A 13,108-nucleotide genomic window follows, 5' to 3' on the forward strand; every position below is an offset into this window, starting at 1 on the left:
TCGTCTTTTGTTTGCAGGGCTCTGGTCCCCAGTGGAGGTATTTGTCCCAAAAAGTTCTCAGGCATTCTAGTCCTGCTGCTGGCATCGTCAGGAGAGGAACGACTCTGGCCTCACGAAAACCTCCTTTCCTCTCTCATATTCAGCCAGATAACCAAGCGCCAGTATGTGACTAAAAATCTGGTAGAAGGCGCCTTTTAGAGTTGAGATTATCGAAAGAAAGTTCATGAACTAGTTCGTATTTTGGACAAAAATGAACTCAAGGTACTGTATTTTAGCTTCGTTGCATTATTTCCTAAGCTTTATACCAAACCAACAAATACGATCCCTGTGTTTTTCTTACAATATTGACAATACAGTACATGTTAAATAGTTTCTGATGTGAAATCTGACGCATATTTTAACATATATAATACTTGCTGTCTGTGGTTATATTATGGGCTGCGGCACTCATTTTAAAAAAAGAAGATATCATGGCAAAATATCTAAACAAAAAACTATGAACTAGTTAAATATGGGTTAAGTGAAATAAAAAAAAAACCCCATTAAATTATGAACTTAAATTGAACTAATTCTACCAGCGAATATTTTTGATACCTCTCGATACCATGGTTAAAACAAATAAGCCTTTACTTTAAAGTACACAAGTTAAACAAATAAATAAAAACCAAAAATAGTTTTTACATTCAAAGAGTGGTGTTGGTAACATTTAGAAGCAAAAACAAACACAAACAAAAACAATCATATGATAAATAAGTGTTGATGAGCAAAGATGAAAAAGGGAACATTTTTGTCTAATAATTAATGTGTAAATATAATAAGAAAAAGCATTTGATTCTGAACTATTATACATTCCAAAAGTGGTGATTAGCAGCATTAAAGTATAAAAACAACACACGTTTTCTTTGCTTTCTAAAGATTTCTTTACCTCCGGGCTGCAGTTCCTGGTGAGTGTTATTGGACAGAGACTGTAAAGTAAAAAGGATAAATAAAGTTTTATTTCAAATCACAGCATCAGTAACCTAAGGCATCCCATAATATTACAAAACTGTCTCATTAAGGTAACGTTGTAAGAATTGTTCGTAGAGGAAGTTTGCAGTGAAGCGTTTCTCTAGATAACAGAACATTTGTTGGTTGTTAGTTTAACTCGACACAAGTTATATTGAACTGAAATTCACTGACCTTGAAGTCTTTCAACAAGTCAGGATGTCTTTCAAGTGTTTGATGGAGTTTGCGGTAAGATTCCATACTTCAGAGTTTCCGGGTTTTGAGGGTTAAATAAATACTCGATACTAAGGTAATTCAAATACTTCACAGAGCGCTCATGGTGCTTCTACGGTCCCTGAGACTTCGCCAGGAACAAGTCTATTCCGTACCAAAAAAATAGGTTCCCATGAAATTTGTGTCGGTACTATTTCGTCGTGATGGTCTGGTGAAGCTTCATGAAACAGTGTCATGTTGTTTAGAGGTCAGTAGGTGGCGCCATCAGTTTAAAAATGATGTTTCATTAGAACAAAGGGAAATAGTGCAGAGGCCGCCATCTAGTGGACTCTGAAAATAATGACGCTGCTTCATGAAGCTTCGTCAGATTTTTGTTCAACCGCTCAGGTGATGTTTTGTGACATCATCACGTAGGAAAAGGCCCGGAACGAAAATAGCACGTAGACCAAAATTACGAATTCACCAGAAGTCTACTTTGACAAGATTAGCTTCAAAATAGTGGTTCTGTAACACGACGAGCGAATCAGATTCATCCATGATTTATACAGTGACAGTCAAAATCTCCTTCTTGTGAGACTAAAAAGAGATTGAAGGTTTAACAAGAAGATGAACGGCAAACTCCAGAGGCGACGAAAATAGTCACGGGATAAACAATTGTTGAGGAAAATCACATGAATGTAATGCAACAGATTTTCTCTCTCAATTCAGGAGTTAACAAAACACAACCAAACACGTTGATGTCTATTTTCGTTGCATCTGCAGTTGGTCCGTGTGGGTTGAGCCGAACACAGCGGCGGCAAAACAACATTATATATTCTCCTCTACTGAGCGGGAACCAGTGACCTCTTGGAAGAAGAAACAACCAGCATGTTCGCATGACAACAGGCGCTTTTACAGTGAAGCGTTTGTAAAAAAGAAAAATCCTCATTCTTGGGGCCGTGGGCGTCCAATTTATTAAACCAGAATTAGGTTTTGATTTAGTCAATTGGCATTCACAACCACAGTGCCAAAAAGAGAGCAGACATTTAAAAGAAATATAGCAACAGAGCTTGAATTTCCAAGACGTCCCCCTCGGAGAAGAGACCGCATGAGTAGATGAGCGATAATGTAGGTTGTTTATATCGAGCAGTCAACTCTCCGGTGATAGAATGGATTGTTGATCATCTCTTCCCTCCATCCACAGCGTGGTGAGACCGATCGATGAATGTTTGACGGTCGGGATCCGTGAGCAGCAGACGCCAGACTCTGGGATATTTGCTGTCAAGCTGTATTGACGTGTGAATGCTGTGACCTTTTTGACAGCACTCATGTCAGCATTCACACTCCTCCCCTGGTCGCTCAGACATCAGAGTCTGCTACAGCTTTGTCATCCATTCAGGCTCAACACAACCAAGGAAGTCCTTGTGGTCGCATGAGACCATCGACCGCATCTTCTGAAGAGCCTTAAATATAAAAATGTCCATCCATACGATACCTAGAAGGATCTGTCTCGCCTGCAGTTCATACAAAACTCTGCTGCGAGAATTCTGAGCCGCTCTAGTAGAAGAACTCACATTTCTCTGATCTTTAAAACTCTTCACTGGCTGCCAGTTTCTTTCAGGATCGTTTTAAAATTCTGGTTCTTACTTTCAGATCTATTCATGGTCAGACCTTCCATCAGTGATCTGATCCAGACTTACACCTCTGTGGATCAGAATCTACTGATGGTTCCTGAACTTCCGGACCAGAGGAGAGAAATCCTTCCAGGCTGTTGTCTCTCTTAAGCTTTGGAACCATCTCTGTGTTTGATGATCTACTGACAGATTTTACTGAACAAACATTTTTGTCTATAACTGTAAAAAAGAACAGATTACTCTGAAAATAATCCCAACCCTTAGTCGACAGACTATTTAAGACTTTTAAGAAACTAGACTATTACTAAGTTATTTGAGTTATTTTTAATTAGTTTGTTGAGTAAATAATTCCACATTTAATCATTCATAGTTTCAATGCCTTCAGTGATCATCTACAATCTAAATAGTCATGAAACTTAACAAAATACATTGAATGAATGGATTGTGTCCAAACCTGTACTGTATGTAAATGATAGCATTTGATGTGATATTTATATATATAACCATCTCAAATCGAGTCCCTTGCTCTGCCTGGACTGCTTTAACCTAAACCCCAAGAAATCCTAAAATGAGAACCATGGTCTTGGATTTAGAGAAGAAATTCCAATAAAAACTGAACGGCTCAAAGGTGCATCACATCATCTGGAAACAAACCTATATTTCTGTTCATTAATCCTATAGGACACATGAATCATGCCTACACACACCAGCTGAAAGAAAGAGGACTTCATGAGTGCCAACATGTGTAACATGGTTTAATTCTCAGCCCACATCCGACATGCTCTTCATTTTCAGCGGAAGCGTAGAAACATTCCATGCTCTCGATATCTCCCTCCGTCACATTGATGGGCAATAACTTTTCCATCCAGATTACGTAACTCCCCTAAACCTCTTAAAAATGATTTGCCTCTCTGCGAGGAAAATTGCTAATCCCAGCGGTCGCCTTGGTAGTAATTCTTCTGCTTTTTTAAATAACCGCTAACATCTTAGCGGCGGCGATGACAGCGAAGGGTGATGCCTCTTGTGGTCGACACCGGCGTAGCGATGGTTGTCACATGAACAAACTTCAAAGGGAGGCGTTTAAATGAATAAAGACGAGCGGGGCGGCGGAGGCTTAGTAGAACGACAGTTGGTTGTGAAGGCGAACGAGAGCTTATCATGACTAACAAGATGTTTTTCTTTTGTCCCGCTCTCTGGAGGGTAACCCTGCCACACTAGACCATGAGTATTGAGTGAAATAAAATGATGTCTCACGACTTCATCTGGAGGGAGAACAAGCAGAGAAGAAGAACGAGGGGAGCTGAAAATGCAGCTCGGGGTGCACAGGAAATGCAGTAGTTGGCCGACTTGCATAACTTTTGCATTTTTCTTGACCCACTTACTGTTTTGGTCCTTACCATAATATCAAGTCATTTACACGGTACCAGCTTCTCTCTTACTTGTTGTTATTGTCTGTGATTCCTTGTGGAATTTAATTTTGGCTTTTGAGATTTTTTTCTTGTTGCACCACTCCGTCGAAATCTCAGCGAAAGAGAGGTTACAAGAGGGGAGTTCATTATGATGGGTTAGGGTTGGCGGAGAACGTCCTGTTTCTTTCTTTGTAAATGTCCCTTGGTGGTTGAGAATTCCTGGATCGATGACTCGTGGTGACAAACGTCCATGCTTGACCAATCCCAGTAGAGTTGGGTGTGGAGATTCTAAGCACATTTTCTAATGTAAATATGTAAATATTTAGATGTAAAGAGCGTTTTGTACAATTAGACACATACTGATGATACAATAGTAAGTAAGTAAGTAATTTATATTTATAGAGCGCTTTTCTAGACCAGCGCTTAAACAATCAAAAATAATATTGAAAAAATATATACTAAAAAGATCAAGATAACACAGAGAAAGTGAAGAGTTTTAAGGATCAGAGAAATGTGAGTTCTCCTACTAGAGCAGCTCAGAATTCTCGCTGCAGAGTTTTGTATCAACTGCAGTCGAGACAGTTCCTTCTTGTTTAGACACCAAAATAAACTGTTACAATAGTCAAAACAAGAAGACACAAATGCATGGATTATAAGATCGAGATCATGTTGTGACAACATTTTCCTAAGTTTAGAGATTTTTCTCATTTTAACCAAACAGTTTCTGGCCAGTTTTCTGCAGTGTTGAACTAGAGACATGTCTTTGTCAAATACAACACCCAGGTTTCTCAGGCTCAGTTTGACAGACTGGCCTAAGTCACCCAAGTACTGACTCAACCCTTGAACCTAATCATCAGGAGCAATAACCAGAGTTTCAGTTTTGTCCACATTCAGCTGCAAAGTGTTTTCACTCGGCCATTGTTTGATTTCTAGCAAACAATTTACTAAGCTGTTCAGAGTCGAAGATCTGGGCTGTGGCTGGGCACTTTCACTTAGTATTTTTAGTGCACAAGTGCATCTAATTAGTAGTGTGCAAAAATGTAGTGTGCAATGAGCACTCAATTGGTGCACTCAAACGGCCAGAAAATTGAGAGTGACGTTGATGACGCTAAACAGAATCTACGTCACTGACGATGCGTCTTCGGAGCAGATACCGGCATGAATGACTTGAGAAAAACACTAATTTTACCACAAAACAACACAACAACAATAATAACACAATGAAACACAACTTAATAGCACAACTTATTAACTGGTGAAAAGGTTGTCAAGTGTTGTTGATAGTTTTTTAACAGCTGGTTGCGATCAGCATTAAAAAGTAGTAAAAGAAGTAGCTGTCGAGTAATTTCCTAAGTGTGTAGCGACAGTATTTAATTTAAGACAGTACTATCTGTCATATGTGCGCACAGCCCAAGTACGTGCACTATCTTACTTTTTACTATGAACCAGTGCACTCTGAGAAGTCCTATTTAAGACACACTTAAATCAACACATTAGTCGATCATTAAATTGTTGGTCAAAAGACTTATTTACGCGCCAGTAACTACAAAAGTTAGCACAAAAGCTAACGTCAAAGCTAATAAACACTCATCAAGAACCCCCATTGTCTTATCGACTTAAATCCAGGCCAGAATCTTCCTCTTTCTGTCAGAACAAAAAGACATTTTGGGTCATAAAGCATGATTCTTACGGGCAACGATGAGTTTATTCTCCATGTTGAATATTCCCTCTGTGCATATGTCACTTTGTAAAGGGGCGTCTAATTGAATAACGTGCCACAAATTGATGCTTTAATTCAGGATTTTTCATTTGAGCAGCAGAAAAATCTGGTTTCCATTTCTTTTTTTCTCATCCATCATGTCTCTACATAGAGTTTACACGGTAATGATTATTTTTTATTTCTGAAAGATAAGGTTTATAGATGCTGAATTTCAGGGAGAACGCTAACGCAAACGCTGTTAAACTGACACTCGTTTTATTTTATGTACATTCTTTGTCGTGCATAGAATCCACAAGAACAGTGATAGAAAAATAAACAGATACAAAGTAAATGAGGCTTCACTGGTTCGTCTGAATGTTTGTGTTTCTTCCCATCAATATGTCATTAGAGCATTCTTGCAGAAAATCGATGGATTTTTCCATAGTTCCTTACGCACAATAGACACGAACATATAATAAGTTCCTGTCTTTTTCTAAAACACGCATTAGACCTGACATTCTAAGTGCCTTCTTCACTGATGCATTCGATAATTACAAAAATTCTAATGTTTGAGTCATTTTCCCGTCAGTTCACTCATTCCTGTTTCAAAGAAGCTAAGTGTTCCAGTCTGTCAAACATGTACATGAATTCATTCAATACATTCAAGGTGGTACGTGAAACTGACGTTCAGGCATGAATTAGGTTTTGATGCTTCTTCGTCTTCTTCTGCGTAGAATAGGCTCAAACTTTCTTCTCCACAGCTAAATTCTCTATTGGCTGGATTTCCCAGATTAGCTAAGAAGCTCTTATGTGCTATGATCGTCTTTGTAGTGCTCTTCAGAACACTGTCAAAGAAGGATGTGTTGGCTCATGACTTAAGAAGATCTTGTGCTAAGAAGATGGAAGATGTAGCTGGCTCACTCTCAACAGTCCTCTAAGTGTCAGGAAGGTACAGTATACAGTGGTCCCTATGTTCTAAAAATAGCCCGCAATAGACGAAAAACAGCACCACATACTTTTATACCCTTTTTCTCAGAGAATTTTCTCACAGTTCTCTTTTATTAAACTGAAGAAACTGGTGAGACAACCTTCGATCCGTTGACGGTTACAGGTGTACAATCAGGACGCAATGTGCGTTCATACTGTATGCTCTATATCCATGCAAATTGAAAAAAATGTTAAATCCGAAAAACAGCGAAAAATAATACTTAGTGAAGATAAATAAACGTTGAATTGAATTACACGTTTAAGTTTTTCAGTTTATAGTACTACTACGACTAAACCGTTAAACGTATTTGTGAGTAAAATTGATCCGTTAAACAACATTTAACACCCTTTTGCATCTATGCACTGCAATAAATAACATTTAAAACAGGTCGCCAGCCTTTTGCAATGAATCACACAACCGGTCAAACAAACACGTGTCGCACTAGATCCTAGTGATGGTCTGTTCAAGCTTCATGAAGCAGTGTCATTATGTTCAGAGTCCACTAGATGGCGGTCCCTGCACTCTTTGTTTTGAACAACTGTTCTAATGAAACATCATTTTTGAACTGATGGCGCCACCTACTGACCTCTGAACAACATGAAACTGCTTTGTGAGGATTCATCACTACTCACGCCTACAGACAATTGTTTGCCTGTGTCTTTTACCAACAAAAGTGCTCGTGTATCATCTCTCTCTCTCTTGAAAACGACTCATTCGAACTCCTTGTTGCCTCATCTTTTCTCACCCTCTGCTTGGCTCCTTAGCCCGCCAAGGCACATGTCTTTTTACCTGGTTCAGCCATTTTTTTTTTTTTATCACATCCACTTCATGATTCATTAATGGAGGTTTGCCCTGAGCTGTTCACGGGTCAACTAATCCAATTACCTCTATAGGATAAATCAATTAAATGCAGAGCTGAGTTTCTAGGCGTTGAATGTTCGCTACATTAAATAACTGTTTGAATGTATAATTACCGGTAGAAGAAAGGTGGGCTCAATATTTCTTATTCAGTCGGTAGGTGGGATAGATGGTGCAGAAGTGAACGGTTGTGGTCATCACACAATCAGATTTGTGCTTTTCACGGCAACATTTATAACGTTAATGTAGTTATATTGCTATAAATATATGAACTAACTAGTAAACTAGCATGTTTTAAAGTGGTCGAGGTCGACCCAGAGACACAAGCTAGTGATGGTCTGATGAAGCTTCATGAAGCAGTGTCATTATCTTCAGAGTCCACTAGATGGCAATCTCTGCACTCTTTGTTTTGAACAACTGTTCTAATGAAACATCATTGTTAAACTGATGGCGCCACCTACTGACCTCTGAACACCACGACACTGCTTCATGAGGATTCATCACTACTCACACCTACAGACAATTTACAGACGCCTCGACTTTTGCTGCGACAATTCCCAGTGAATGATTTGAATTCTATAACCAACTGAGAAAACAAAGTGTAACTTTTCTTTTTTACCAAATAAAAGGTATAAAACCACATGTTAAAACATGAACATCCCTGTGAGGTTTCAAAGATATCAAGTCAATAAAACTGAACTCAGAGAGGCTCCACCTTACGAAGGCATTGCAAGAGTCCACGAAGAGCTTCTTAAGAAGTTTCTTGGGTTTGATCTTGAGGTTTTCCTAAGAAGGAAGTAAAGAATGCGTCTAGGAAACAATAGTATCTTAACGTTTCTTATAAGCCGTAACCTTCTTAAGAGCCTTCTTACATCCCTAAGAACGATGAAATCGGGGGGAAACACGGCCCTTATCAGTAAAGATCACAAGAGAATTGAACCGTGGATCGTTCTCATAGGGGAAAAAACGATTGGGTCGGCCTCGAGGAATCGTTACCGTGACTTAACCTTGACTGTTCCAACACAGCTGTAGCTTCCATGATTCTCATTTGACTGATTTATGTTCTTCAACTCATGAACCAGCACACAGCAACGTCGGTGGATGCCCCAGCCTTCTTGCAAAGAACATGGGTTCAAAGGTCCTGGAATTATGCATCTCGCTAACGACCTAAGCATGTAAGCTAACGCCTCAACAAATGGAAATCATACATCATCTTCGGCTGCTTGGCATCTTAAACATGTCAGGCCTGTAAGAAAGCTCTTTGGCAAGGTGAGCGAGATGAACACAAACGATTTATAAATGCATGAATGTTATTGGAAAAATAAGTGGTGGGCGACACATTGAGCGCATGGACTAAAACATGGAATAACAATCTATTGCACTGAAACCGGAAACCTGATCTAGTTTATTTGTAGGTCGGAGAAATTTCGTGATTATTCAGTTGACATCAAGTGTTTCACACACATACTTATGGAAGAATCAAGTCAGACTGGGTTAGTGACCGAAACAATTTTGAACATTCAAAAGCATACAGCGATCAAAATACGCACAAAGCATTTGCCGCTTCGGGGCCCCTTCGCCACCAAGGGGCCCCCAAAGAACACCACAAACTGAGCCTGGAAACCTGGGTGTTGTATTTGACAAAGACATGTCTCTAGTTCAACACTGCAGAAAACTGACCAGAAACTATTTCCTTCAACTGAGAAAAATCTCTAAATTTAGGAAAATGATGTCACAACATGATCTGGAGCTTGTAATCCATGTGTTTGTGACTTCACGCCTGGACTATTGTAACAGTTTATTTTCATTTTCTTACCAAGAAGGATCTGTCTCGCCTGCAGTTGATTCAGAACTCTGCAGCGAGAATTCTGAGTCGCTCTAGTAGAAGAACTCACATTTCTCCGATCCTTAAATCTCTTCACTGTCTGCCAGTTTCTTTCAGGATCAACTTTAAAATTCTGGTTCTTACTTTCAGATCTATTCATGGTCAGGCTCCTCCTTACATCAGTGATCTGATCCAGACTTACACCCCAGCTCGGGCTCTGAGGTCTGTGGATCAGAATCTACTTATGGTTCCACGCACACGGCTCAGGACCAGAGGAGAGAAATCCTTTCAGGTTGTTGCTCCTAAGCTTTGGAACGATCTTCTCTCTCTTTGCGCTTGATGAAGTCTACTGACTCCTTTAAGAAACATCTTAAGAAGTTTTTATTTGTTCAGGCTTTTCCTTGATTTTCTGGAACTCCTGTAGTGTTATCAGTTTTATCTTGACCTTTAAAGTATATACTTTATTGAATATTGTTTTGATTGTTTAAGCGCTTTGTGACCCTGGTCTGGAAAAGCGCTATATAAATAAAAATTACTTACTTACTTACTTACTTACAATTGTGTTTGTTTTTTACTGTTTTAAAATATATATATATATTGCATACTAGTAGTAATAGTCTGATGAATCTTCGTGAAGTGTGATTATTTTCAAAGTCCACTAGATGGCGGTCTCTGCACTATCTTTGTTTTGAACAACTCTTCTGATGAAACATAATTTTTAAACTGATGGCGCCACCTACTGACCTCTGAACAACATGACACGGTTTCATGAAGCTTCACTAGTCCATCACTAATATAAACTATATCATTTTAGCAAAATGTTTTGTCCACCACAAAGTTGGGCATGGAATTTGTTATGATAATGTTATAAATGACTTTGTACATACTTGTTAATGCTATGTATGTCTTATTTGTATATTTTATTCTATTATTGTGATAAAATAGTTTATTATCATGTTAGACGATAATGTTTCCTTTAGCTTTTTTTTAAATTTCCTTTAGTTTTCCTGTTTGAGTTTCCACATTTTGCCCACCTTAGCACAATTTTTAGAAGATGTAAAAACGAAATAAAGTGCATTGATAAACTTACCGTGTCGTGTGTCGTACATGAATAAATAAAATGATTTACCAAAAAAACTAAAACACAGTGTAGCCTCGGGATTGATGAAGCGTCCTGTGCTTTGGTGGTGATAGTATGAAGGGAGGACCCCAAATACAATTTTCTTTAGGTCCCAATAGCGACTTTGGTCGACGCTAGATTGAAAACGAAGAACGCACTATTTATTTGCCTGAAGGTAGTTAGCTTCATGGATAACTAACTTTTGCTTACAATGTCTTTTTTGATCGGTGACAATTTTCATTCATCTAGGTCAGGGTTATTGAAGTGGAAGAAGCTTCTGGGACGAGATGTGATACGTCTTCCCAGAACTCTACCCGATCCAGTTCACTAACTTCTGAACCTCTTGATCTTTTTCTCCTCAAAAGGTCCCAGTCCTCAATGTTCTAGTTTCTTAAAGACTTTGTAAGAAAAAACAAACATTGCTCTTTATCACCATTTATTTTGACCACTATTAGCAGGAGGGGTTAAGGGTTATTAAAGCTAATGAAGGGTTGAGGCTTATCCCAGCTACTTAGGGCAGGAGGCGAGAGAAACACCAGGACCAGGTGACAAGCCTGTCACAGCCGGTAACAACCATTCAAGCACACACTCGCGCCTACAGATAATGTGTAGAGAAGAGTGAACCAATCTATCAACATTTCCATTAAATTCAACCTGGATTCTATGGACAAATACACTTGACAACCATGTACTTTAAGAATATCGTTTGTTAAGTCACTGCTTTGTAAGAAAGTGTCTTTACGGGAACATAATACGATCGTATCTTTTGCTTCGTAGTTTATAAGAGCTTATAAGCCTTGTTGAAAAGTACTTTCTCAACATAACAATAATATTCCATGTTTATGTTTGTGTCGATTCGAGTTGATTCACAAAGGGATACACAGTTGATGCTAGTACTTAAAGGGAAAAAAAGTAGTTTTCGTTCTTGGTAACGTCAAATGTTATTAACTTCAAAGACAACGTTGTGGGTAGAGGAGCCCTGAGTGTGGAAGACTAGTTCTTCGGCGGCTGGAGATGAGGCCCTCGGGGAGACGCGGGGCCGAGAGATAATGATCATTCTGTATGCAGAGTCCATGGTTCAAAAGGCAGTGAGATTATAGGAACTGGCAAAACCCTATTAACTCCATGACAGAGCCTGCCAGGAACAATATGTCGTATTTTTTCTCTCCTCTGCTCTCTACGCCTTTCTGCGTTCCAGACCTTTCCACTCTGGTTTGATTGTTTGTTTGTGTCTTTTACCAACAAAAGTGCTCGCGTATCATCTCTCTCTCTTGAAAACGACTCATTTGAACTCCTTGTTGCCTCATCTTTTCTCACCCTCTGCTTGGCTCTATGTATCGTTTCCTTCCGTCAGTGGCACCTCCTTAGCCCGCCAAGGCACATGTCTTTTTACCTGGTTCAGCCATTTTTTTTTTTTATCACATCCACTTCATGATTCATTAATGGAGGTTTGCCCTGAGCTGTTCACGGGTCAACTAATCCAATTACCTCTATAGGATAAATCAATTGAATCTGAGTTTCTAGGCGTTGAAAGGTCGCTACATTAAATAACTGTTTGAATGTATAATTACCGGTAGAAGAAAGGTGGGCTCAATATTTCTTATTCAGTCGGTAGGTGGGATAGATGGTGCAGAAGTGAGTGGTTGTCGTCACACAATCAGATTTGTGCTTTTCACGGCAACATTTATAACGTTAATGTAGTTATATTGCTATAAATATATGAACTAACTAGCAAACTAGCATGTTTTAAAGTGGTCGAGGTCGACCCAGAGACACAAGCTAGTGATGGTCTGATGAAGCTTCATGAAGCAGTGTCATTATCTTCAGAGTCCACTAGATGGCAATCTCTGCACTCTTTGTTTTGAACAATTGTTCTAATGAAACACAATTTTTAAACTGATGGCGCCACCTACTGACCTCTGAACACCATGACACTGCTTCAATGGAAGCTTCATCAGCCCATCTAGACAACAAACACGTTTGTCTTAGGCTTCCGGGTCACCTTGACCCAGAGACAACACAAGGGTTAAAAACACCAGTATTTCATTTATTTACTGGCACGCAGTTGGTTCCAAAAATAAAGGCGTGTTTGTTGTTTGTTGTTGATAGGGAATTATTAATATTTGTTGTTATTACTATTATTATTATTATTATTTAATTTTTCTATTGCTTCTTTAATGCCACCACAACTCATGTTTACAACACTGGCAATGAAGGTTTTCTAATTCGTATTCTTCTTGTTATCATAAATAATAATAATAATAATAATAATAATAATAACAATAATAACAATAAGAGGGCTTCCAAGTCTCAAGCTTTAAGTGTGACAGTCACACACATGCCACACTTAAATTTACCCATTTAATAGTATATATTTA

This window comes from Callionymus lyra, chromosome 1 (assembly GCF_982586985.1).
Source record: "Callionymus lyra chromosome 1, fCalLyr1.hap1.1, whole genome shotgun sequence".
Classification (NCBI taxonomy): domain Eukaryota; kingdom Metazoa; phylum Chordata; class Actinopteri; order Syngnathiformes; family Callionymidae; genus Callionymus; species Callionymus lyra.